Raw genomic sequence first — 27,906 nt, 5'->3', positions numbered from 1 at the left:
ACCATTACCAGTGAGAATTGGTTGAAAAATAATTCATCAGTTGGACAGGCCAGTCTCTCCTTTAGTCTTTTAAAACACGTGTTTTAAATAACACCCACTCGATGATGGGTCTCTACCTGTGTTTAAAGGGCACTCACTGGGAGTGATTGACGGATTGCTGTGAGGAACTCTTGGGAAAAGATCCCTCCAACTCATCAGGAAATAAATCCATGTCACCAGAGCAGAAGTAACGGGGGGTTCCAAATTGTTTAAATGTTGAACATACTTGACACGTTTCTCCCCTGACCTCAGGCTGGAGTCTTCTGAGGCAGTCCAAAAGATGTGTGCCCAGGGAGGGGGGCCCCAAAGAGGGAGAATTCATCTTTTCATTTGAAAATGTGCATCGTTATTATTCAGTGCAGGGGATTGAAGAAAAAGGTGGAAACTTGATTAAAACCTAAGACTTAATCTACACCATATTTTAAGAAGCCTTAAAAAAAGAAAGACACATAGAGACGTTAAGAAACTCTCCCCAAAGTCACACCATTCCCATTCACAGGATTACTTTTCTGTTTCTTCCTGTAGAGTAGTAGCTGTTTTACTGGTCTGCGGTTTCATGTGCCTGTATCTCCTTAAGGAACGATGCATGTCTCGTTCATCTTTGTTCTTTTCACATCTGGCTCTGAGCACTCAGTGGATGTTTGCTGAATGAACAGATAAATAGGCAGATGGAAAGGATGGATGAACAGGAGGAGGAAGGATGGCTAGACTCTGTGCTATCTCTCCAGTTAGATTTGATGGTGATAGAGCAGAGGTGAGAGGAAATGAAGTCAGATATTATTACAGATTGCTCCTTTTTAACTTCATGTAACAGAAAGCCAAATCAAACTAGCCAGAGCAAAACAAATATATATAAGTGTATAAATATATATTTATACATCCATTATTATTTATATTAATTATTAATCTATAGAAAAAATATATAAATATATTTATATGAATATCTATATATAAATATATATATTTATATATGTTTATATATATATATATATATATATATATATATATATATATTAGGTAATTATAAAGACCAAGGAACAAGGAGTATTTCAGGTAGTGCTGGATCAAGGTGTTAGAATAACGCCCTTGGGGGTTTGTTTGTTCATTCTTGCTTTCTTGCCTCTGTTTCCTTCCACATTGGCTTCAGGTTTACATAGGCAGCTTCAGGTCTACATAGTCTTTGCAGAACTTACTCTCAAAATGAGAAAGACCATCTTGTTTTTGGTTCCTCTCTTTGGTTCCGCTCTTTGGTTCCTTCCATAACCTATCTCCACTCCTTGCTTCCATCCCGGGCACACACACAGATATACCCAGATCCTTTAGAGGTATGTTATGATCTTTGGAGAAAAATGTGTTATCTCCAGTTAACAGAAATAACAGTTTCATGGCAATTGAAGTACAGAAAGTCTAAGTAACCTGCCTAAGGTCACACAGCTATTTCCTGGCAAAGCTGGAAGGCAACCCTGGAGGGATCTATAAACAAAGCCAGAGATCTTTACCTTTCTGCTTGGCTGCTGAACTCATTTCCTAAAAGAAAAAAAAAGAAGAAGAAGAGGAGGAAGAAGAAGAAGGAGGAGGAGGAGGAGAAGAGGATAATGATCGTACCTACTTCTAGAGTTACTGGGGGATTTTATGAATGAATACAATCGTGCCTAGCACACAGTAAGCACTCAGTAAGTGCCAGGAGTTTTTATGCTCTCAAGTTTCCTGGGCCCGGAAATGGGGAGAGCTGGAGGAGAAGACAGGAAACCAAGACTTAATTAATCAAGTGTTCTAGTTAGTAGGGTTCTGGCTCATTGATATTAGACTACATTGAGTTGACGAATGTCAAACATTCCTCCATAAGGCTTAATTCGGCACGTGTTTAAGGGAGCTCTTGGCGTTTATGATTTTTTACCCAGAGACCAAGCCTCTGCGAGCAGGCTCCTATAATTGGAGCTGCCTTTTCTAGCCAATCACAACGGAGATTGCCCCTGCAGCTGACTGTAATTTTAATTCTGTTTTGGAAATTGTATGAGTTCCATGCAATAGAATTCCAAATGTTTCATTTCGTAGTTAAAAAAACATATACCAGAAAATAAACATGTAGGCTTCTTAGGGGAAACTTCAGACACCAAAGAATGTAAGCATTTGAACTTGGGGCAAATGTTTGGATCTCAAACCAAGATTCCTCCTACAGGCACCACAAGTTCTTTCTTCAACCTCGAGGAACTAGCCTGTAGGATCTACACTTGGCCTTTCTGTCTGGCGAGAAACTTACTCTCCAGCCGACCACACATTACCCGGGCAAACAGCACGGTCACAACGAAAGCAAACACCACCCCCCACCCCAACCCCCACCTCCGTTTCTCCTTCTAAGAGAATATATTCCTAATGTCACTTCTATAAATGATAGATTAATTCCTGAGATGGAGACATAGGGGTCCCTAGCAAGGCAAGGATTACTAAAAACTTTGGGGCATCTTTTTAAAGAGGGACACAAGCTGTTAACTGACATTAACATGTATTAGCAAAAAGGCCAAAGTAGGTGTCTTGCTTTGCCAATGCAGCACAAAAGAGAGGATTCAAGCATTATGATAACAGGGCCATTCATGTTGCTATAGGCTATAGTTGTGCGTTCACACTTCCATAATAAACCTATTTTCAGGGGCTTATAATTCAACCGTAAAAATCTGCTCCATGCTCAAACTTGGCAGAACAAAATCTCAGACTCTGAGCATAGAATCCCTCCCTTCCTTAAAATATTTTTTAAAGATGTGTTTTGGATGGGTTTAAATTTACAAAGTGCCAAAAATATCAGGGATTTGAATAGCTATTTTTCTTCAGTTGATACCGAGAGACAACTAATCCGTCCCTGTGTAAAGGAGGCTCCAGCTTTTTTGATCAGTTTTGCCTGAAAGGTTGTCAAGTTGGAAGAAAGTTAAACACCAATCTGAAATGAATTAGAGAGCATTAGACAATAATTAAACTGAAATTAGGGCATCATTTATTCATCAAGTCACCACTAAGAAAAGAATCCAATCCTCCTAGATACCTTTAAAATATTTAGATATCTTAAACACCTTTGCAAGGAGGGACAGAATGATGGGAATGTTTCTGCTCAGAGGGGTTTGCTGATGACAGTGACTGAATTTTAAATGCCTCTGAGCCCTGGGGGCGGGGGGAGTGGAGGATGAAGCTGCACTCCAAAAGCTGTCTTCCCTTGGTGTTGACAAGTGGAAGTGATGACTGATTTCAGGCAAACTCCTGTCTCCATAAGACGCCCTTGGTCCCAGAATCCCCAGGGTTTTGTGGGGCGAAATCAGCAGGTGGGCTGACATATTCCTCTAGCATCCCTTTGTGAAGCAACTAGGGTTCGTCCCACTGGGATGATCTGAGGAATCATGCAGAATGTATCTGAGACTTGTCTCCCCGGAGGAGGGAAGGCTGGGCCATCCAGCCATTCAGAGCACTAACTTTCACACACTATCGGACTTCTGGGGCTTTCTAGAAAACCTCGAGGCAGAAAAGATGCACAATGGCCCCGGAAGTGGCACACTGCTCAGGAACCATCCCCCACAGCTATAGCTCAAGTAAGAGGTGGTCCAAGGACATGTGAGAAGAGTGACCAATGTGGTCTGCTAGAGATCCAAGGCCATGCTCCAGGACCACAGACTCTTCTGAAAGTACTTTCTAGACAAAGGAGTCCACTTATTTGTGAGTTGGGGCCACCACTGAATTTCTGGGACATAAGTTGGTACCAGTGGATGTGGTTGGGGAGGAGGGTCCTCATCTCTATCCCTACCCCTGCCATAACATGCAACTTCTAATCTAAATGAATGACTAGAAGATACTAATGACTCTTAATGGGGGAGAAAATCGCATTTCCTCTGGCTGATATGCTTCCCTCAGACTTGCCCCACTCTCTCCATGGGGCTCAACTGCTTCACTCCTGGTTCTCCCGGGCCTCAAGCCGCCACCACTCCTCACACTGACCCCTGCCAAGGTTGCTCTGTCCCCTGATCTGCACACTCATTTCTCATCTCAGTCACCGCCTCCTTGAAGTCTTCCTGACATTCCCCTTTTGGAAGAACTGACCTCCCCGACTAGACTCTAGTTAGCACCATTGAACCCTTCCTTGCACACCCCTGCCCTTGCAACTGCTGCTGTACCAGACCAGAAGCACCTTGAAGGCACGAACTGGGTATTTTTCGGTCTTTCTACCAGTTACCACCTTTCTGGATACTCCATGCAAGTGTGTGAATCAGCAAATACATGAATGTGTCTTTTTCAAACCATCTCTGGTCAGTGTATATCAGCCAGTCTTCTCTGGGGCCATCTAGAAACTGTGGAGTCTCGATCCCTAGAGGCTTTGCTTATTTTCTCAGAGCATCAGTGAGACCTGAGGAAACCCTGCAGTGTTTACCAGCCCCTTCTGTATTCAGATGGAGAAACCGAGGCTCGGGGATGAGACATGACTTGCTTTCAGCCTGCGGCCCGTGAAGGAGCAGGGCTGTTCCCTGTTAATCACTGTCCCCTCTTCCCTTCCCCCAAATGATGATGCTTCATCCCCTAGGAACTCAGGAGCAGAGAAGACTAAGTCAGCTGGAACCCGCTACTCCGAGTGTGGTTCCTGGACCAGCAAACAGGGGCCTCAGCCTGGGGCTGGTTAGAAGTGCAGAGTCTCCGGCCATACCCCCAGGTGTGGACAAGGAGTCGGAATCTGCATTTTACAAGCAGGCCAGGGGCTCTGTGTGCACATAAAGTCTGAGAAGCCCAGAGCAAATCTGTGGGGGCTCCCAAGCATTGACCTTGCCCCCGGGTGATTCCCATCACCTGGGGAGCTTTAAAAAATATGGATGTGTGATTCCTATCCCAGCAGTTAAACATGGTTTTCAAGTTCCCCCAGGGGACTTGAGTGTGCAGCAAAGTTAGGGAACCCTTGGTCTGACCATCACATCCGCCAGCCTCTGCCTGAATCGTGCCAATGGCAGAAACCTCACCACCGCTGTGAACAGCCTTGTCCATCTTTGGACCCTAGTAGCTGGAAGAATAGAAAAGTCTTCCTTGGAGGTAATCTAACCACCCAGGATTCCCTGCCTGACTTTGTGGTCACTCCCCTTGGTCTGCGGTCACAGAGAGACACTTGGTCACGAAGGGCGCACCAGGGTGTGCACATCTGGTTGGTTCTCTATTCACACGATCTGCTTTGCAAGTGTCTTCTTAGACGTGCCTGTTCTCTCTGGTTGGAATTACTATTGTTTTCTAGAAACAGTTTTTTCTAACTTCTCTGTATCCGGAGGAGCACTGTTCTGTAGGAATGAACTAGAATAATGGTGGTGGAGGCGTTTTGTCTTTGCCCTTAAATTTAGTGCCGTTGATGGTTTCTTTGCTTTCAAAAAACTATTTAAAGTAGATGGATTTCCTAAGAGAATCTTTAAATACTTTTGTGTAGAACCTTAAATCTTTTCATTATGTCACTTTGCTTCCCTGGTGCCATTAATCATTAATATGATTATAGCTTTATGACTTATCTTGAAAGTAACTCAAAGAAAAGCTTATATCCTGGAAAATACATACAGTGAGATTCAGTTGGAAGTGGAGGTGGGTAAAAATAGCTCGCTCGCTCGCTCTCTCTCTCTCTCTCTGGTCCTTTCTTTGTTGCTTTCTTCATTGGGTGGTTTGCTGGCTGTCTTTCCAGCCTATTTGTCACTCCGACCGCTGAATTGTGTGCACTTCCAGCCGTGTGAACTTAGAAAGAGGAGCCGGGCCCTTCTGGTGAGCTGAGAAGTTCCCTCAGATGATTAACAGATGAGCACTAGAAAGTGTAGCATTTCAAAGCTGCCCAAACGTTGTGGAATATTTTACATTTCGGTGGATTCATCTGTTCAACAGCCATTGTTCGCCTGGTGTGCGCCCCTTCGGGACATGTGCTTTTGGTTTGGTCTTTATTGGGTTTGTTCTTTATTTCCACCCTTGCCTTTACACAGGCACATAGGAAATCATGACTGAAATCGGATTCAGAAATTGGTGTCTGGTGGGAGTCAAAACAAATATTCCTTTTCTTCTGAGGAAGACAGACACCAGTCTACAAACAGGTTGGGGCGATGGACCATCTCTCTGGCTCTCAAGAGGCATGAGGGAGATGGGAGGGGTCCTAGTTAAAGACCTTCTTCCATGCTGCTCCACGAGGGTTCAGAAGGCTCCCAGAAGTTTAAACTTCGGTAATATTCACGGGATTGTGAGAAGAACTAAGCTGGTAGGTTTTTTACTCAGTCCTACATTCAGGGAAAACGTTCCCTGTTTCATCTCCCCAACTCAAAATGTTTTAGGCCATGAGGAAACCTGAGTCTCTAAACACATTCACCTGTGCTGAGGTAGGCATTTGTTTGAATGGCTTCCGTAGAAAAGTCCCCGCTGCTTGTGTATGTGCGTGTGGTCTCGACAAAGACAGCCCTCCGAGGGAGACTGCAGAAGGTCTACCGGGAACAAGGAGGTTATGAAAGACAGGGTGAGAAGAATCCCTGATTATAGTTACAGCAGGAGGAATTAACTAAAATGAATAGCCTAAATATCAGTGTGTGTATGAGAGAGAGAGAGAGAGATTGGGGGGGCGTGCGATAGAGAGGCAATAGATCAATAAGAAATATCAACTTTTTTTTTTTTAAATTTTCATGAGTACTGATGACAGTCCCTCAATTCAATTAACATCCTGTATTGACGGACTCCCTTGCTGAAGATGAGAAGTTCAGAAAGCTAAAACCCACGCTGACCTTCAAGACCCACTTAGACACGCTCCACACACATACAGAATCAGTAGTTGGCTGCTCGTCAACTTGCCTGTCAACGTTCCCCTTTTCCCATTTTTCATGAGCCCGCCTGCATGTCATGCTGGGTTGGGGTGAAGGTGCTGTGGATTCCAAAGGCAGAGAGAAGGTGTCGGGGGGAGAGGCATTTGACACGAAACTATGAGGGTTTTCATCAAATACAATGTAGTGCTTGTAATTCCCTCTGTTTATGATGCCAGTGCCCATCTTAGGACTGTCCTCAAACAGGCAAAGACCTTACTGAGTTATAAAATACACCCAGAAAACCCACTGAGCCTTAGTGTACAATGATGATGTTTTACACAGCTGTACGCCCATGTGGCCATCACTCAGGTTAAGACACAAAACATTTTCAGCTCCGAACCATTCCTTCAGGCCTCTTTTTGGTCACTATTCCTCCCAGAGGCAAAACAAAAACAAAACAAAACAAAACGATGTCACTACTGTGACATTGACCACAACTATCTACCACTATCAGCTGGCTTTGAAATGACAGGAAGTTAAATATCCTAGAAAGAGACAACCAAAAATAAATAAATTAATTAATAATAATAAGAGTAATAGAAACTGTTTATTGATCATTTACTATGTGTAAGTACTGCACCAAGTACTTGGCTATCATGGCTGATCTTCATAGCAATCCTATAACGAAGGTATTTTCCCCGTTTTATAGATGAGGACATTCCAGCTTAGAGAAATTATGTGATTTACTCAAGGCCACCCAACGCGTAGGAGGTAGAGTCAAGATTTGAACATGGGTTTATATTTCCAAAGCTTTAGCCCCAAACCACTGTGCTGTGTTATCAAGAAATATCATTCTAGGAGCTCCTGGATAGCTCAGTTGGTTAAGCATCTGACTCTTGATTTCGGCTCAGGTCATGATCTCTGGGTCATGAGATCGAGCCCCGTATCGGGCTCCACTTCTGCTTGAGATTCTCTCTGTTCCTCTCTCTCTGCTTCTTCACTTCTAAAAAAGTGTCTAAAAAAAAAAAAGAAGAAGAAGAAGTATCATCCTGGCTGTAGTTCAGAAGGGTACAGGATAATATTCTATAAAGCCACAGGCCTGAAACCGTAAATGCTACTCTAAAATTCTAGGTCAGATATGGATTAGGCTGACCCCTATGAAACTATTAGTATATTATTGATTATCGTTATATGACTGGGTTTGATCTATAAAAATGATCATTTCATATGGTTTAGTCTCATTCCTTCGTGGACACCAAATTTTACCAAAATACATAACTCACCTCCTCTAAAACCATAATTAACTTGAATTATTACTATTCGTTCCTTTATTTATTTGTTTAACAAATATCTATGTGACCCTCCTCCTCTGGATCAAGCAGTGTGAAAGGCACTGGGACCGCAGAAGCGAACTATTTAAAACGGTTTATAATCTAGCATATCCACTTTTTATAGACAGGTCAAGTGGGGACAAAACCTACCTCCATGAAATCAGAATTTTTTTTCTGAAACAAGATCCTTCTCAATCCCAAGGCTCTCTTGATTTTGATAATGGTCAGGAGCCTCTGTTGACAGAGATTGGGCCTGGGATGTTTACTGTTTTGTACTTGTAAGGTTAGAAAAGTGATTAATACATTCTCTAAAGATTTGTCACCAAAGTTTTTCAACAAAAATACCCCATATGGTGAACCTTCTGTTTCTCTAGGGTTTTGTTAAATAGTATAAATAGCAACTCAATATTTTTTCAAAAGGTGTCTGAGTTCTTGATTCGAAGCAATTGGATGTTGTTTTGCATATCATTTGCATATGGTTAATATAATACCCAAATTAATGAAACTCCGTTTTCCCCACCCACCATACATCTTGTACTCATTGCTCTTCCTGTTTCTAGTGTTCTCACTCAGCTTGAGAAGAGCAAATGAATGAATTAGGATTCTTTCAGGAGCATCCAGCTAAAGCTATAGTAGTTCTGCTAGCTGATGGAATGATTTTTTTTTTTTTTTATCAAGTTTTGTTTTTTAGGACAATTTTAGGTTCACAGCAAAATCAGTGGAAAGTGTAGAGAGGTCCTGTAGGCACCACCACCCAGTCATGCATATTATCCCTGAGGGAGTTTTTTATTTGTAAAGATGTTGGGTCAGGAAAAAGAAAATATGAAAGGATGTATTGAAAATGGAGTTATTTGAATCAAGATCCCAATAAATCCAGACCATAGGAAAAATGTAAGACCACTCTGATTTATTTTATGGAACCAGAAAAAAAAAACCCAAATGTTATAAAATAGTACTAAAAGAGAAAACTATAGGCCCAATTCCCTGTGGTTATATATACAAATTGAATCCAGCAATACATTTTAAAATGAATGCATCGTGACTAAGTAGGGTTCATTCCAGGAATGGAAAGATGATCTAATATTAGGAAAGCTAACAAAGTATATAGGAGAGAAATAAAGGAAAAAATATGATTACATTCGCTTTTGATAAAATTAACAGCCATTCTGAACAACAAAAAATTTTAGTAAAATAGAAATAATTTATTCCAGACTTATAGAAACCATTAGAAGGGGCAAAATACTGAAATCACTCACATAAATAAACAAACCAGGATGTTCATTATTCTCATTATCATTTGAAATGACTTCAGAAGTTTAGCTATTGTAATAAGACAGGAAAATAAAACAGTTCCTATAAATAATGACAATGAAGAGATAAAGCTATCTTTATGTATACTTGATATGAGTGTATATATAGAAGACACAAGAGATACTATTAAGAAATGTTTCAAATTAATAAGATAATTTGGGGACCCTGGGTGGCTCAGTTGGTTAAGCATCTGACTCTTGATTTCAATTCAGGCCATGATCTCAGGGTAGTAGGATCAAGCCCCCAGGTTGGGCTCCAGGCTCAGCAGGAAGTGGGGGGGGGTCTGCTTAAGATTCTCTCTCTCCTCTCCCTCTACCTCTCCTCACCATGTCTTCTCTCTCTCTCTCAAGTGAATAAAATAAATCTTTAAAAAAAATTATAAGATTATTTGCTGTTACCGGATGTAAGACACATCTACAAATATGAATAACTTTAAATTTAGTAAGCGGGGCACCTGGGTGGCTCAGTAAGTTAAGTGTCTGGCGTTTTATCTCAGCTCAGGCCTTGCTCTCAGGGTCATGAGTTCAAGCCCTGCCTTGGGCTCCACACTGGACGTGGAGACTACTTTAAAAAAGAAAAATACTGAGCAATAACTTTAAGAAAAATAAATTTTTCTTAGTCTTAAAGTATTTTGCCTGAGACATTTATTAATTACACAGGCAAAGAAGTAACTTTATAGTAGAGAAACCAAGCAGAAATCAGTTTAATGTCGTGATCAGGGTAAACATCACCAGAGATAAGACATTTGAAATCCCCCCTCCTTTTTTTTTTTTTTAAAGAATCGTTTTGATGCCTTGAGCTTTTTCTTTTTTTCTTTTAAGTAGGCTCTGCACTGAATCTGAGACTTGAACTAATAACCATGAGATCAAGAATCACGTGCTGTGCTGTCTGAGCCAGCCAGGTGCCTCATCATAGAGAAAGGCTCTCAGGTACCGAGAAGGAAACATAGCCTCATTTGCCTTGTAATCCCACCAAAATGTAAAACCTCAGTCCAACCATGAGAAAATACCAAACAAACCCAAACTGAGTAACATTTGACAAGATAATTATTAATCATTTTCGCCAATGTCAGAGTCATGAGAGAGGAGGACGGAACGAAGCTAGAGAAAGCTGGAGATTAAGAAGAAACAGTCGTGAACGGTGACACCTCTTCCTGGATAGGATTGGAAGGGAGATAGGGCCCTAATGAAAAACACACAAACAAACAAACAAAAAACTGGTCAGATTCAACCAACATCTTTAGTGAATGGTATCAAACCCATATTAAATTCCTGATTCTACTAATCCTTCCACAGCTATGTAAGATGTTGGCATTGGGGGAAGCTGGGGGACAGATATACAGAAACTATTTTTGCAATTTTTCTCAAAGTCTAAAATTAGTTCAAAATTTGAAAGTTGACAGGATCAAAACTGAGTTTCCTCTCTCCTGGCTTTCTTAGTTTGGTTCCCCGATGCATATCTAGAGTTGAGAATTTGAGGGCAAGGATTTTATTGGAGAGGTGTCTTAGCCAGTATGCCATAATGAAGCCCACCAGACAGGAGGCTTGAACACCAGAGATGTGTTTCTCATGGTTCTGGAGGCTGGAAAGTCGAAGTTCAAGATACTGACTGACATTTTTCCTGGTGAGAACTCTCTTTTGGCTTGTAGATGGTCACCTTCTGGCCATGTCCTGACATGATGGGCAGGCAGAAAGGGAGAGGGCTGGCTCTTTGGTGCCTTCCTGGAAGGGCATAAAACTATCAGATCAGAGTCTCACCCTGATGACCTCATTTAACCTTCCTTACCTCCATAAAGGCGCTATCTCTGAACACAACCCCATTGGGGGATTAGGCTTTCAACATAGAAATTCCAGGCAAGGGGAGTGGCATGAGTACAGAAGCTCTGTGAGCTCTTGAATGGGGATTCTAGCAAAGATGGCGCAGGCAGGGAAGGCAAACCCATACCCAGAATACGTTTCATTCCCAGTAATGACAAACTGTCACCTCCTCCAAGGGGAAAGGGACCCAATAGAATTAACTTATCACCAAATGGCAAGTTTTTCTTCCCCAAGGGGTCCAATAGCATTAATTCATCACCAGATGGCATGTTGTCTTCCCCACCACCATCCTGAGGGCTCAGCGTCGGTTTCTGACGCTGACCGATCAAGCATTTAGCAGCAGGACTGGCTGCGTCAGCCACGGCAAGAGAGAGTCCGCCGGGAGGTCTCCGTTCATGTTCTGCCCACACGAGAGCGGCCAGGGCAGGGCCCCTGCTGTCCTCCTTGCTGTTTAGGGCTCCTCTGCTGTGGGTCCTTGCTGCTGGGCACTGGTGTAGTCACTGTGTGCTTACTCTGCTTGCTCCTTTGGGTCATTCCACATGCTGCCCTCCCAGATCTCTTCGCTTCTGATCTTCTCATCTGCGCAGGTACATCCCCAACCAGCCAGGCCATTCACCACTTCCCAGGAGTCTGTGTTTATCCTTATGTCAGGTCACTTCTCCCTCCCCAGCAAATGGGCGGCAGGTGAACCCTTAACAGCTATGCCCACTGGGAAGACTTCCCCTGCTGCTATCTTCAGGGTCTCCTGAAACCTCTACCTGAGAAGGGCAGGGCAGATGCACTCCTTGCTAGCTTGCTGCGACCCATCCTGCTGACCCATCTGTGAGCCCTGGACCTGGGTGTTTCCTTTTCCACCAGTCGTCCATAGGGAATGTCCCATGTGGCCCTAGAAGGGAACTAGGCCTTTTGAAGGGAACGAGGTGAGGTAGCTGGGGAGTTCACGTTTCATTGTCTCCTAGAGAATGTTAACTCCTGGCACTTCTAGAAGGATGTCAACCTGGGAGAACTTAAGCAGGAAGGCTGTAAGGAAGGCTGTGGGTCAACACTACAGTGACTGCCACACTAGCGGAAACCATTTATAAAATAGAAATGAAAAAAAAAAAAAAAGAAATGAAAAAAAAATCCTATTCACCATATTAACCAGGAGTAAATTTAATAAGAAAGACATAGAGCCTATATAAAGAAGACTCTAACATCTTATTAAGGATTTAAAATAAGTCACCCCCCCAAATGGAGAAACACAAAATGTTCCTGATATAAGAAAGCTTAAGAGCATAAAGACATCACTCCTCAAATTAACTCAAAAATGAAAATACCATTCAGTCATGCAGCCCAGTGCTTTTCTTTGCAGGGGAGTGGGCACTGAGAATGCCTAAAACTATTTTAAAGGTTATACATAGTAATAATAATCTGAGAATGACCAAGAGAAGTTTGAAACAGAAAACTATTTTGAAGAGTTCCCTTAAGAAATAATGAAACTCATTATACTATGCTATATAACATATATAAAGAGAGAGAGAGAGAGCATCATGATCTAAACAATACGCCAGAGGAATAAATGATCAAGAGCAAAAGAGAGAACCAGAAATAGATGAGAACATAGCACATGTAAAGGGTGACCCTTAGACTCAGTGTGAAGAGGATAGTTCATACACTGAACAATCCAGGGATAACTGACTGGCTGAGGGAGTGGAGGAGAATACTAGAATTCAGGCTTCACATCGTAAACAAAAATAAATTCCAGGGCACCTGGGTGGCTCAGTGGGTTAAGCCGCTGCCTTCGGCTCAGGTCATGATCTCGGGGTCCAGGGATCGAGTTCCGCATCGAGCTCTCTGCTCAGCATGGAGCCTGCTTCCTCCTCTCTCTCTCTCTCTCTGCCTGCCTCTCTGCCTACTTGTGATTTCTCTCTGTCAAATAAATAAATAAAATCTTTAAAAATAAATAAATAAATAGATAAATAAATTCCAAATGAAATGCTCAAAGACGATAAGTTTGGAGAAAGTTTAATACTTTCCACCTGAGAAGCAGTGCCCTGAGTTCCATGCTCGGAGGGGAGGGTAAAAGAGCCTCATTGCTATGCGCTTGGATAGGCCACCATCCCTTTCTTGGCAAACTCCAGTGATTGGAATGGTGACGCGAACAGGTACTGGGTCCCAAAGCCCTTTTCCAGGACGAGCCTGTTTCTTTCCTGCGCAATGCACCATTTCATGCCAGTTTCACCACAGCGAGGCTTTCTATGCCTCCTAAAGTCACCTAGCATTTCCATATCTCAATTTCCTTACTGGTAAAAGACTGCGAAGATTCAATGAGACAATGTAACACACTTAAAAGGGTTCCTGGCACACAGCGAGCCCCCAACAAATGTTAGCTGTTATGATTTTTATTATTATTATTATCATTAATAGGGTCCTTGTTTTTCCTCTGTCAAGGTATCAAGTAAAACCAACCAGCCATTAGCAGAAAACATCCTCTCCGAACATTCTAGACATCAACTGCTTCTCATCTAATCATTAATGCACAGGCGCGGGGCCCGATAGAAACAGCTGAGGCAGTGGGTCATGACCGCATCCGTTTCCAGTAGCACCTGCTTTCCTGTACTTATTATAGTTATTATTCTGCTTAGCTCCGTGACTTTAACACGTGGCTATTTATTTTCCTTTTTAATTTTTTTCAAAGGCTGTTATCTCGCTCTTTGTGAAAATCCAACCTAACCAGGTCTACTTGTAGCCTATCATTTGCTAATGTATTTTTTTTTCCTGTTCAAGAATTTTTCTCTGCTAACTTTGAGAGCTAAGGAAGCTCCCCTAGCTTGACCCTATCAAGCTAGACTCATTCCTATATCATTCTGTTCTCTTTTAATTAGACTCTCCACCAGTTTTCCCAGTTCCAGGACGAGAGTCCTCAGGGATCTATGAGATCTGAAAAAAGATTTTCCATAAAGTAATCTTAGAAAAGCAGAAGACCTGAAACACATTTGCGTTTGCCCTGTAACTCCAGAGCTTGCCCTAACAGGAGACCAGTGCTGCTGCATCTCAGACTTCCTCTGACCAAATCTGACTTTTCCCTTCCTCAGTTGTTGATGGGGACTCCCATTCTTACACTTGAGATGGTATCTCTTTGGTCTTTTAAACAGATAATGGGCTTTCGGCAGAGGAAGCGAACGTTTATTAAACACCTACTTGTGTGACCAGGCACGGTGCTCAGCTCCTTACGTGGGTACAGAGCATTAGCTAAGTGTTTGAACTGCTTCAATGGTTTTCAAATAACTTCATATTTTAAAAGAGTTTCTGATTTGCAAGAAGTTGCAAGAAAGAATTCAGAGTTCCCACGCACTTTTCCTCCCAGCTTCCCCCGATGATAAAATCATACATTACCATAGCGCATGGTCATGGCCAGGAAAGTGACATTGATATAATACATGAACCCAGGCACCACCCTCGTCACATCTCACTGCATTTCTTGTCACCAATTTGCTTGCATTTTGATCTGGTTCCTCATTAGTCATGAGCAACTCTGGGAGGAACCCGAACCATCTCTCTGCTTTGGCTCACTTACCCATAAAATGGAGACGACAATCGGACCTCCATCACAGGGTTACGGGGAGAATTTGAAAACATTAGCTGTCATTATTCATGAATCCTTACAACAACACTCTGAGGTAGACAGTGTGGGAGAGACTATGCAAACCGGGCTGCCATACCTCTCCTTCCTTTGAGACTTGGATTTCTTCCCATTGAGGGCCGCAGGCCATTCCCCCACCCATTGGGGGTTTGGCTTTGTGAATGAGCATCACTTCGGCCAACAGAACACAGCAGACGTGGCTAAGTGACAGTTTTGAGCCCGTGTCTCAAAAGCTCTGTGTTCTGTCTCTTTCTCTGAGTACAGCTTCCTCCAAATGGACAAGCCCAGGAAGATCACCTCTGTCACCCCAGTGGCCAAGCCCCAGAGGCAGAGCTGCCTTGCCAACTGTAGACATACAAGGGGCCCACCAGAAACCAGCAGGGCCCTGCCTAAATGCTCATCTCCCGGTGAGCCAAAGAAGTGCGTGTTGCAGACCACTGAATCTTCAGGGCCTGTTATGCAGCCACAGATCACTGACACAGCAGGTTCCAGGCAGATACTGATGACGGTCATTATACGTGGTGAGAATTAATGAGATAATGCATGTAACACATTAGCATGTGGCACATGAGAAATCCTCAATAAATGTTAGCTGTCACTCTCCGCCCCCTTACTGTCCTATTTCACAGATGAGAAAACTGACGTTCGAAACCATTTAGGAAGTTTGCCAATGAACACGTGAGCCTGTTTTCCAACACGGGTCTGGTTCCCAAGCTGTGCACTTTTCCCTCTAGGAAAATGTCTCTGTTTCCTCTGTCCTCATGTTGTCAGGATACGTAATGCTGCACTAATTTACCAGAACTGAAATAGTGATGCATGGCAAATGGTTCTCACTCTTCCCCTTTTCCCCATGAATCTGTGACAGACTTTAAAATTAAAAGCTGATAACATGAAAAACAAGCTGACAGTATGAATGTTGACATAGATGCACATATATACACACACAAAGAAAAATGTTTGACATTTTTGATTATCTATTTAAAATGAAAACACTCAATTTAGCATTGTGAAGGAAATCCCAAGTTTACTTCAAATGTTCATCTATTAAAATACTCTAATAGCAACCGATTTACATCCCCAGGGTAGGAACAAGTGTCCCAGGAATTCTCTACTACCCTCACCTTTGGAACATTCTGGAATGCTGGGCAGAAGTCAGTTTAACATTGCTGAGGAAAAACAAAAAGCCAAAGGAAATAAAATCTCAGTAACTGCTAGTCCTACAACAGCATCATATATGTTTTTTCAGGTGAGGGCCATGGGCTGAGCCCAGGCACCGATGTGTACAAGTACAACATACCGATGTAAACAGAGAGACAGAACTACATCAAAGTCCGTGAGAGAGAAAAAGATGAGAACACTCTACACTGGTGTGTCCCTTCACCAAGAAGCCAGACATAGTGTGAGTGGAATGTTTAGGAAACCAGGTGACCTGATGGCTTTTATATTGTCACAGACCAAGTGGAAGGAATCATGGCTAGAATGAGCATGCACAACGTTGTGTTCATCTTCTTTTGATAAACCAATAGCGTAACCATGTTTATGGCCACTCTATAAGTTATCACTGTCACTTCCAGAGGAGTGACAGATGTGCCACTGAGCACTCCACATATCCTTGTATCCCAGAGAAGAAACTGGAAGGCAAAAAGTCAGTTTGCCACATGGCCGCGGCAGGGGGGGTCCTTCAGCCTTACACTGTCAGTGTAAGCTCAGGCACAAATGAAATTTTTAAAAAAATGATTGGATTCTAAGGTACCTCAAGATTCAAAACTATTTTCAAATTCCAGGTGTAGACACCGCCATTGCTTTCGAAACCCCACTAGTTGAGTTCTTACAATTACTGAAAGAAAGTATTCTTTTTTTAAAGATTTTATTTATTTATTTGACAGAGAGAGAGATCACAAGTAGGCAGAGAGGCAGAGGGGGAAAGCAGGCTCCCCTCTGAGCAGAGAGCCAGATGTGGGGCTCAATCCCAGGATCCTGAGATCATGACCTCATCGGAAGGCAGAGGCTTAACCCACTGAGCCACCCAGATGCCCCGAAAGAATTATTTTGAAGTCATCTTATGAAGTGTGTCGTGTGTGCTTTGCTATAGAAATGTTTTACATAAAGATTATAAGATATCAATAGTCAAACAGACTTAAACTACCTAAACACCTAATTTAAGCTACACGAAAACTACTATCTAGCAGGCATCTTTCTTTTTTTCTTAACTTATTTTGATATTCCTCATTTAATATTGTCTGTAAAATTGAGTACTGTGAACCAGACCTCCTCTAAGGTCTCTTCCAACCCTGATCCATATGCTTTTCAAAATGTCCTTAAGCAGGTAGATATCATTGGTGTGATAAAGTAACTCCCAGAGTGCGCTTGCTAAATATCTCCTCATCTAATCCTTAAAACAATCCTCTGAATTAGAAGGCTAGTATGACCCCATGTAAAGGTAAGGACACTGAGGTGTGTCCAGAAAGTCAATTGCCTAAGATCACAGATATAGTAAGGGAAAGATAAAATAAAAAAGGGAAGTGCATTGTAAAGCCTAAGGTACAACTAAACGGATGAGAGAAAATCCCGTGAGTCAGAGGGAGGTGAGAAGAACCCAAGTCCATGCCCCTGAGGCTGGTCGTGGGCATTCAGCCCGGCTGGTTGTCCTGTCCTGAGGGTGGCAACGCCTTGTCAGGAAGTGCTCAAGCCCAGTCTCTGTGGTCCAGTGAAAAAAAATCTGAAGTCCTAATGGTAGTACCAGGATTTGGCTACATAATTTTCCTGTCCTCCTCACTCTGCCTCTCTGGCTTCCAACACTGTATGAGTCAAATTCAGGCCTCCTCATTTACCCCAGAATAGCCAACAGAACCACAAAACATCTATGGAAGCCAGGAGAGGGACTGAGGTTTCACCAGGGGTGTGCCTGTGGCTGCTTCAGGAGTAAGAATCCCAGGCAGCCCTGGAGATCGATCCTTGCCATGTCCTTGACACTGCTCCCAGCTTGACCTTGAGAAGGTGGTATCTCCTCCCCAGGAAATCAGGGCTGGTGACCCTCCGCTGGTGCTAAGAGAGGCAGGGGCTCTCTGCTAGGTGCTTGCATCCTTAACAATTAAGGGCTGTAGGCCTTACTACTCAAAGTGTGGTCCGCGGACCAGCAGCGACCACATCACCAAGGAGGTGGTTAGACTTGAAGAACCTTGGGCCCCAATCAGACCTACTGAACAGCCTCTGCATTCATTTTAACGAGATCCCCAGGGGCGATGTGCACACAGGAAACTTTGAGGAACTCTGCAGTACAAGACAATTTACAAACATGAAAGCAGTTCACACTTTTTAAACAATTCTGATGTCAAAGTAGACCAATTAAATGAGAATTCCAAAGCTCCCCAGGGTACTTTTCAGAGGCAACCTGGGTTAAGAGCCACTGCTCAGTGTGCCCCGCCCTTCTTTTCTAAGTCGAATCTACACTGACGACTTCTAGATATTGATTGGCAAACAGATAACCATTTCATGGCAGAGAACACACAAATCTTTCATTAAAAGAAGAAAATAGGGGGCACCTGGGTGGCTCAGTCTGTTAAATGCCTGCCTTTGGTTCAGGTCACGATCCCAGGGTCCTGGGATCGAGTCCTGCATCGGGCTCCCTGCTCAGCAGGGCGTCTGCTCCTCTCTCTCTCTCTCCCTCTGTGCTCTCTCTCTCTCATTGTCTCTCAAATAAATAGATAATTTTTTTTAAAGATTTTATTTATTATTTGACAGAGAGAGAGATCACAAGTAGTCAGAGAGGCAGGCAGGGATGGGGGTGAAGCAGGCTCCCCGCTGAGCAGAAAGCCCAATGCAGGGCTCGATCCCAGGACCCTGAGATCATGACCTGAGCTGAAGGCTATGGCTTAATCTTCTGAGCCACACAGGCGCCCCAATAAATAAAATCTTTAAGTAAATAAATAAATAAAAGAGGAAAATAAGGCAACGGAAGGAGCTTTTCATAGGCAAAACCTCATTTCATTGAAAAGATTGGCTTTTATTCTAACATTTTGTCTTTACTATTATCGTTCTGTCTTTTTAAAAAATATCCTTTCTTTTATAAAATATTAGAAAAAATAAACATTGTCCATTACACACTAGAAAGCAACTAACCGTCTGGTACCTTGAAGTTTTTTTTTTTTTTTAATCCGAAAGTCTAAGAATCAGAACTCTAGAAAACTGATTTAAATATTTCCGTGGACACACTCACCACCTCTCACTCCCTACTTCCTTAAATTAAAGCCCAAATCACCTCACTCAGTAGAGTACTACATCATGAGTCAGAACGCAGGAAATGATTGCAGCCATGGAAATACACCTCTTGGTAAAAGGCACACAGGCGTCAAGTCAGGCTAAGGAATGGAGGGTGTCTGTTATGTAACATGTTGACATTTTTTGAACAAATGGCGATGTTAAGATTAATGACTCAAACTGGTCATCTATAAAGGAGTTTCTTGGAAATGCGCCGGACCAGTGGCTCTCAAATTGTAGCATGACTCAGAATCATCTGGAAGGTGTGTTAAAATCTGGGTTACTAGTTTCACCCCTGGAGTATTTGATTCAGTAGGTCCGGAATGGACCCTGAGAAATTTGCACTTCTAAGGCGTTTTCAGGTCAAGTTGCTTGCCCAGGAAACCACACTTTGAGAACCACTGTCTAGCTTGAGAAAAATTGCTAGAGAAAACCTGAGTCACAAAGATAAAAAAAAGAATGATATGTTAGTTATATATTAATATATATTAACTATTACATAGAGTTACTATCTGGTTTTGTATAGATAAACTAATACATATAAAAACTAAACGTACATATATGTTTATGTAGTCTATACAGCGAGAATGTCATCTGAAGGTGACGATTTGCAGTGATCTTAGAAAATGACTTTTTAAAAGCAGCATCATATGAGCCGAGAATTCCTCGGGGTGGGGCGGGGCGCGGGAGGGCAGGGAGGGATGGGGGGAAATCTCTGATGTCCGAGCCCAGTGAATTATTCCAGAGGCAAGGGTCTCGTTCAGGGCCTGAACTTCACGTTCCACCGTATCTCCCCGCACGTCCCTCCCATTCTCCATTTGGACCTCTGATTTATGGAACAAGTCTAATAAGATGCAATCTTCCCATCCCTCTGTCCAGCGCTGACAACAGACCCACTAAATTTAGCACAAGTGGAACAAAACCGCACAAGGTCCCACTCCGGTGCACACCTGCAACCCACCGGACAGCCCGCCAGCCTCCAAACGGTTCTCAGAAAAATTGGGCTATCTTTCATTAGCTATCTATCATGCGGCCTCCACCGGGCTGCAGGAGATGAGGGCCATTTAATTAGGCCCTGCACCACTCTCTGGTGTGAAAAGGCTCTCCGAAGCTTTGATTCCCCACTGCTACGCAGCAGGAAGTTGTTGGCGATAATTGACATAGGATTTCCTTGTTAACCAGCAGCAGACATGCCGGATTAAAGCGACAGAGATCTCGAGAAGAAAGTGAAAGAGATAAGAAGCTCGGGAAGACTTCTGCTTATTTGGCACTTGAGGACCGGGAGGAAACGGCAATCAGCCACTCGAGTGGCGACTCCCAGAGTGGAAGGGCGTCCCCTTATCAGACCCATTTCAGCTTGGCTGATCAAAGATTGACTCCCCGTAAAATCACATAGGCCTGGGGTTTGTTAGTTTATTAAGCGGCAGGTTTTAGGAATTATCACAGGTTTAAAGATGGATTGCAGTTTATGTGCAGGGGGAGAGGATTATCGGGTTTTCATCTTAACAATTATAAAATATCACAGCTGAAAGCTTGCTTGCAAATGACATAATTTTCCACTCCCGACTAAACAGGTCATTGTGAGGCTGTATGTAAGCGTTCTCCACGAGGGAGGAAATGCAGGCAAATTAACTCCGGGGAGGAACGGGCATGAGGCGCCTCCAGACGCCTTGTTCCACTTGGGAAGCTGGTGCGATCCCACTTTGCCCTGTGCGGTTCCATAGGTAATTATATTTAATTTCTTACTGGGGCCGTTTAGGTCGGCTTGCATTCAAAGAGAGGGACAAGGGATGCAGCCCACTGAGATGGATCTTAAAAAGCCGTCGTGATAAATGACACCGAAATAGATCCACATGAGCTGAGTGAAATGAAATGTCTACTTTGGAGTAGAGACAATTATTGTATATCACTTAATAACTTAACCTTACAAGAGCACATGTGGCATTAATAAAGGGCCGGGAGCTGCAGAAAGCATGTTAGGGGACTTCCTTTTGACAACTCTATACAAGTCGGGGAATAGCGCAGTGAGGCAGGTCTGCCCGCCTGCCGGCCTGTGTACTGGACCAAGGATCCGTGCTTCCGATAAAATAACTGATTGCAAGGGCTTGCATCCTGGCTGGTTTTGAAAAACAATATTTATGGTGTTTTGGGATGGGGGGTTGTTTTCATCACCAAACAAATCTGTGTGGAAGGCAGAAAATTTAGGAAATGTGACAAAATATCAAGAATGAATGAGAATGATCTGCTCCCTTTCCTCCCCCACACACCGATCGGTAAGTGCTGGTAAAGCACTACAGGCTTTGTGGTTACCTATACACAAATGTGTAATATCTCATACAACCTGGATCACTGCTGTATTTTTTTTAATGCGTAATTTACTTAACTATAAGCCATGAATATTTTCCTATATTTAGTGTTATTTGAAGGTATGGTTTTGGATTGGGGCACAATGTGTAATAACATCGTTGATTCAGATAATCTGCAAAAGTTGGACATTTACATTGCCATCGGTTTTTTGCTATTATTAACAAAGCTGAGATGACCAGCCTTGAACATAAATCTTTGCATGTTTTACTGCTTCCTTCGAAGACTTACAAGTAGAATTTCAGGCTTAAAGAGCAAGGACATTTTTAAGGATGCTGCTACCTATTCGGGTTTGCAGATGTTCAACCCAGTTCGAAAATAATTTGCCCGGTGTTGACGTTAGAAATATTTTGTGTCCCCCATCCTGGACTGAGGGCAGATGACAGCAGCTATGTTATGGAAAGAAGACCCATCATTCTGCGTCATTTGGGTTCTTGCATTCTGATCTGACCTTGTGCCGTGAAGCTCTGTGACAGACTATGACAATAAACAGAGACTCAAGAATGAAGTTAATGGGGCCACACTCTGAAGATAATCATGTCAGTGTTAACGACTTAAATACTGAACACATCTTTTATCCAAGAAGTTCAAGTTCCTCTAAGAGCCCCAATTCATTATCATTCACAAGTGCAAACGGAATTGGTTGGAAAAAACAACAACAACAACAACAACAACAACAAAAACAAAAGCCTTGAAAGAAAACTGAAAGGGAGGCAGGCAGCTGATTCTGGACAGAGGTTTTTTTGTTTTTTGTTTTTTTTTTTTAACAAAATACCCCTCAGCGCCTGATCTAGTAGAGAGAAGAGGCTTTTTTTCTTTTCTTTTTCATTTTTAAAAATTTATTTATTTATTTATTTTTAATGTGCTGCAACAAGGCTGGAGCCAGTCAGCCAGCCAGTGTTTGAGGCTATTTTGAAAAACAAGAAAACAACCATCATCTTTGCTTTCTGTGTCCTTAACACGAGTCTCTTTCAAGTGGGGTTTCGACTGTGAGAGCCTGGTCGTTTCTCAGCCGGAGGATGTTTTAATGCGCAGATAGTCGAGATGGTCTGGGACGTTCTATTATTCCTGAATGAAAGTGGTCTGCATAGACACAAGTTTAAGCTACCATTGGGTTGTTCTCCGTAATTTATTCATGAAGAAGTTGCAAAAAACATGCTCTTTGCTGACCTGTAGCTTTGGAAAACAGATGCGTCTGTAAAAAACGATACTCTTCTCTCTATATATATCTATCCATGAAAGATAATCTTTTCTATGTATTGTCTCTCAAAAGGATACTCTCAATTGACCTACAGTTTTTAACCTATATATTTATCTGTGAAATTATTTTTGGAAAACTCAGTGAAGACGTTGTCTATCTGATAGGATGACATTAAGAGCAGTATTTCACTGTGGATTATTTTGAAGCCACCAACATTTCTCTCTCTGGAAGCAAAGACAGGGAACGCTTGCTCACCTCCCAGCCCCACAAACTAAAGCTCACTGTACGGAAATCAGGTCGAGTCCAAGCATGAGGTGCTATGTACCAGAAATTAGCCTGGTTATTTTTGCCTGGGGAAAAATAAACTAGAAGAAATCCATTTTTCCCAAATTTAACTTTCTTCTTTTTATTTTAGGTAACCTCGAATTGTTTTACAAGGCAAAATACAATGAAGCCATTATCCTCATTGTAACTTGCAAGACTGAGGTGTTTGTAAGTTTTGCTGTTACAGCCGTAACCCTAACTTTCAACACTTTGACCCATCTGAGGGGCAGAAGAGTAACAAGCCTCCTTGTCCCTCCATCCTGCTGATGGAACAGACTTAGAAATCATTTCAGCAGCTAGGGCTACTTTGTCCAGAGAAACATCTGTCCGGGGAGGCAGGGAACATCACTAACTGAGATAAAAAGCAGCGAGAACATCACCTTCTCAGTCTGGTCCTGGAGCGTGCTTTGAGAATGATGGTCCCGGGGACCCCTTGTAATTTAGGGTGCCGAAATCGGAGACCAGTGGACCTTGGTGTTATAGTTTTCTCATTACCATCTTGGGAAATTTCCAGCAAAGGTTGGGGAAATAATGCAATGTCCCTGATGCTAGTAATAGAGTCTCACTTATAATTCCAGCTTTCACAGCACCATGGACTTAACTGAAAAACAAATTTCTAAACTCAAGCTTAGAAAGGCTATCTGTAAAGGAGAGCCACAGAGAAGGTCGGAGAGCTCTTGCTGAATGGCAGTGGCCAATTCTACTTTTCAAATGAAGAAGCGTTTGTACGTCTATCTTATACACAGGAGAACCCTAATTTTCAACCTCTTCTAATTTTCCTTGGGGGCCCAGCAAAGCAATATTTGTTTTAAAAAGCCTTTCATCAGGGAGGGACTAAGGGTTGTTTTTATTTTATTAAGTTGCACATCCTTCATCCATGAGAAAAGGGGCGTTTTGTTATGCATTGATACATATATATGATATATATGCATATAATATACACTATAGTGCTATAATCATGTTATAATGATTATATAGCAAAAGAAGAACAAAGAACTGATGCACATGGGCATTTTACAAAGTGCAATTTCTAAAGAAGATCTCTTGTGTGAAGATCCCTCTGTAAGGTATGTCCCCTGCAGACCAAGCCAAGATTGCTTTCTCCAAGGGGAGCTGATTTCTTAACCACCATGATCAAAGTCACTCACATGTAGCAAGGGCTTCTTGTGTTGTGTCAGGCATGGTTTTAAGCATTTTACGTGCGTGATCTTCGTTTTGGTTTTTTTGTTTTGTTTTGTTTTATTTTCTTTTGTTTTTTATCTCATTTTGTCCTCTACCACCCTAGGTTTGAAAACAAATTTCCCAAACTGGAAGTCTTCGTTATTCATTTGTTCAGACATAAGCTTTAAATGTCCACCATTTGTCAGGCACTGTGTTGAGTGTCGAGGGGAACCCTGGACCACAGACCCCCAGACAAATGCATCCTGAAGTGCATCATGAGAAGGAGGCAGGGTGCCGAATGGTTAGTGCACGGGGCTTCGGGCTCAGAGGGACCGGATGTGGAATCTTAGCTCCATCACTTAAGGCCGAATATCCAAGAACCAGTGGTGTGACTTCTTGAGCCATGGCTGTCTGATCCAGAAGGGACCAGAATAATCCTGATTTCATAGCTTATGGCAAGAATTAAAACATATCCACATAGTAAGTACATGGTAAAGCTGGTATCTCGTATTTACTAAATAAATGGTACTACTTACCAACATTATTATTAGTAGTAGTATTTCTGTTCACCCTGTAACAATTTAGTAAAGTATTAAGGAATTACAAAAAAATGTCCTCTAACATCAACATGGCGTCCTCACAGATTTTGCCAGATCCTCTGGGGGCTCCCAAGGGTCATCTGCTGGTAAGTGATAATAGCTTCTTTAGTCTGTAGAGAAAGCACCTCTGGGCTCTTTCTCCCGAAAGGAATACTTCCCTTCTGAGATTGTGTTCTTGTGAAACATTTATGTTATTTTAAATTGTGGGCATATGCGCATATGTGCGAAAATGTCCTTTCTTTATAGGATGATGGAGGCCATCTATAACATTTGTAGAGGGATATTTAAGAGTTTATTTGGCCAAATTAATATAACTTGGCAGTTCTATGTAGATCTTCCCCTGCCAATTTTTAAAAATAGTTTTGTTGCTTCATGAAGTCTGGAAACCCCTAGATTACACAAACTATTTTTTAAGCAAAAGCAAAAGTCAATTTTCTGCCTAGAAAAATTGCAGGGTTTTAAAAAATATTTGTTTTCTTTTCTTTTCTTTTTTTTTTTTTTTTGTAGCAAATGAGGATTTTTTGGTGCCTTTTTTGGTGCCTTTTTTTGGTGGCAATGGGCTTTTGAATCAAAGACTCATTTTTCTAAGTGATTCATCTGCTTTTAATGTCTTAAATGTTAGGCTAGAACAGACATATCTTTCTGATCTGGGTTTTCTTAAATAGCCAGAAGTCTTCATGGTAAAGACAGCAAACATCTAATAGAGAAATTACTCTCAGAAAGCCCAGGCTGCACGATGTGGTCTCCTTGACAGCCTATAAATGGACCATATTGATGAAGTGAACAGGACCCTCTCTGGTCATTTTCAACTAGAAACTAATAACCCCCGTCATGATATCAGGCATACAACCTCGGTTAAAACTAGGTTCATCAAATAAATCACTCAGGAATTTTTCTATTTCTTTCTCTGGACACATCGCACATCTGCTCAATGAAAGGAGGAAAGAAGCAATATTTCTTTGATCAGGATTTTTTTTTTAATATCCTTGTATCTGTCCCTTGGGATGCTATCTTTTCAAGTGGGTGAAGATAGTACATCGCTTTCTAATGAATGTAGAGAATTTATGAATTGAAGCTATAAAACCAAATATGAGGGATTTTAGTTTATCTCAATCTATATTTTACATTGTCACGAGAAAATAAACCGGACCACAAAGCTGTATTGTGCCCAGTTCACTAAATCTCCTGATCTCTCGTGACCTTTTCAATGTGTTCCATTTGTGGCCACATGTGGGCGGGGGGCATACAAACAGATGATCGCTTTGTATGTTTCCCCAATATGTCTAAATACAACTAACACTTTTCATACCCTCTGGCCATGGATGGTAAAGAGCTTGGCTAAAGCGTCAGACATCAGCCACAGCTCATCTTGTCATGTTAACATCTTACTGACTCTGTTAATACTTTCTAGGTATTTGGATGAATTTTGAAATTTGTAAAATGGACATGGTTGGCATCCTATGTCCCAAGGATCTTAAAAGCCCTGGGTCAGCTCCTTGTGTCTTAAGGAATTATGGATATTATTATTATCATTATTATGTCTTTTTCTTCTTGTAGGATAGAAAGTAGTAGAAGTTGTTGGAAAGGAAATCTACATTTTCCTGAATGTGGGAGAGAAAGTGGGTGAAAAGGCAGACCCTCTAGTTTGCTGGCCCCTTTGGCTGGTATTGAAAGGAAACTGATTGGGTAGAGAGAATGCAGGACTGGGTTCCAGTGACCCTACACTCAGATCTCTGCTTTGCCACCTGCCACCTGGGTGATAGGAAGAGTATGGAAACCCTTAGTCCTCCTGGATGAATCTGGGATAATGGATCTTGTAGAATCATGTGAAGAATAAAATGAGTTAAGGTTTAAGAGGCACTTGGCATCTGCCCTGCTACAGGGTAGGTGCTCAATTAACTCAAGTTCCCTGTCTTTTCCAGAGTTCAAAGGAACTCAGTTTTGCAAGCTGTATGACCCTGGACAAGTCACTTAACCTCTCTGACCCTCTGCTTCTCCCTCTGTATGACAGACTATTATAAAATGTCCTGTAGGGTGGTCATGAGTCGGATGATGGGTAGAAGCCTCTAGAACAGGACCCGAGTTACAGTAAATGTTATTTACTGTATTTACTGTTAATGTATTTACTGTTATTTACTGTTATTTATGTTATTTATGACTACTACTTTTATAGTTCTTCCTGCTGTTTCTATTTTAAACACCATAGTTTTCCTCCTCTCGCTTCTTTTTCTTGGGCTTCCATTTCTTCAGCTGCAGAATGAAGGGCTTGGGCCAAATACTACTTCCATCCATTCTAACTGTGATGCTCTGATGTGTGCGATGACACTGGTAGGAGCCTTTTACCATCTATGAGTGCTTAGTTAACCTGAGATGGAAGTTCTATGGTCTGCATTTCCTACCCATGTTTTCCCCTCAAAAGAAGAGCTGTCCTCTTTGAGGACTTGCTATGGGACCCTCCTGCTTATTTTTTTTAATAATTTTTTTTTGGTTTGGAATAATTGTAGATTTACAGAAAAGTTGCAAAGAGAGAACAAAACTCCTGTGTACCCATCAGCAGGGGGGCAGTTCCAGTGACTGTTCATCCTGCGAAGACACCAACATTGATATATTACTATTAGCTCAACTCCAGACTTCATTTGGAATTATTTTTCCCTTTAATGTCCCCCCCTTTTTTTTTTCCATTACAGAAAATCAGTGACCATGTCTCAATCTTTTCCTTGTTTTTCATAACCTTGACATTTTTGAGAAGTACTGGCCAGGTATTTTATAGAATATCTCTCCATTTGGGTTTGTCTGATAGGTTTCTCACCATTAGACTATGGGTTTTGGGAGAAGAACTCTACAGACGGAAGCGTCCGCCCCATCGCATCATTTGATAATCACATGACGTCATGAGTGACGGGCGACCTTTCATGGAGTAGGCCGCCGTATGGATCCCCCACAGTGTACCCATTTCACCAGTTGAGGGATGTGTGAGGTGTTTTCAGCGTTGGTAATTATGAAGAAATCCTCTATAAACATTCCCCTAAGGTTTTTGTGTAAACATAAGCTTTTCTTTCACTTGAATAAATATCTAGGAGTGCGATCATTGAGCCTTATGACAAGCATAT

At 42.1% G+C, this 27,906-nt stretch overlaps 1 long non-coding RNA gene across 2 annotated transcripts in view; it reads left to right on the top strand.

Annotated features, from left to right (window-relative positions):
* LOC309858701 overlaps positions 1 to 27,658 on the top strand; it is a 38,252-nt gene extending 10,594 nt beyond the window's left edge. The window contains exon 3 of one of the 2 annotated variants that reach the window (XR_014308313.1): positions 27,597 to 27,658. This is a non-coding gene — a long non-coding RNA (uncharacterized lncRNA). Of the gene's footprint in view, positions 1 to 15,154; positions 15,397 to 27,596 lie in introns of those variants that run through there. The other variant, XR_014308314.1, reaches the window with a different exon arrangement.
* The last annotated feature ends 248 nt before the right edge of the window (positions 27,659 to 27,906 follow it).

Source organism: Mustela nivalis, assembly GCF_964662115.1.
Source record: "Mustela nivalis genome assembly, chromosome: 2".
NCBI lineage: Eukaryota > Metazoa > Chordata > Mammalia > Carnivora > Mustelidae > Mustela > Mustela nivalis.
Note: the sequence above shows the minus strand (reverse complement) of the source record. Positions and strands in the feature narration are given on the sequence as shown.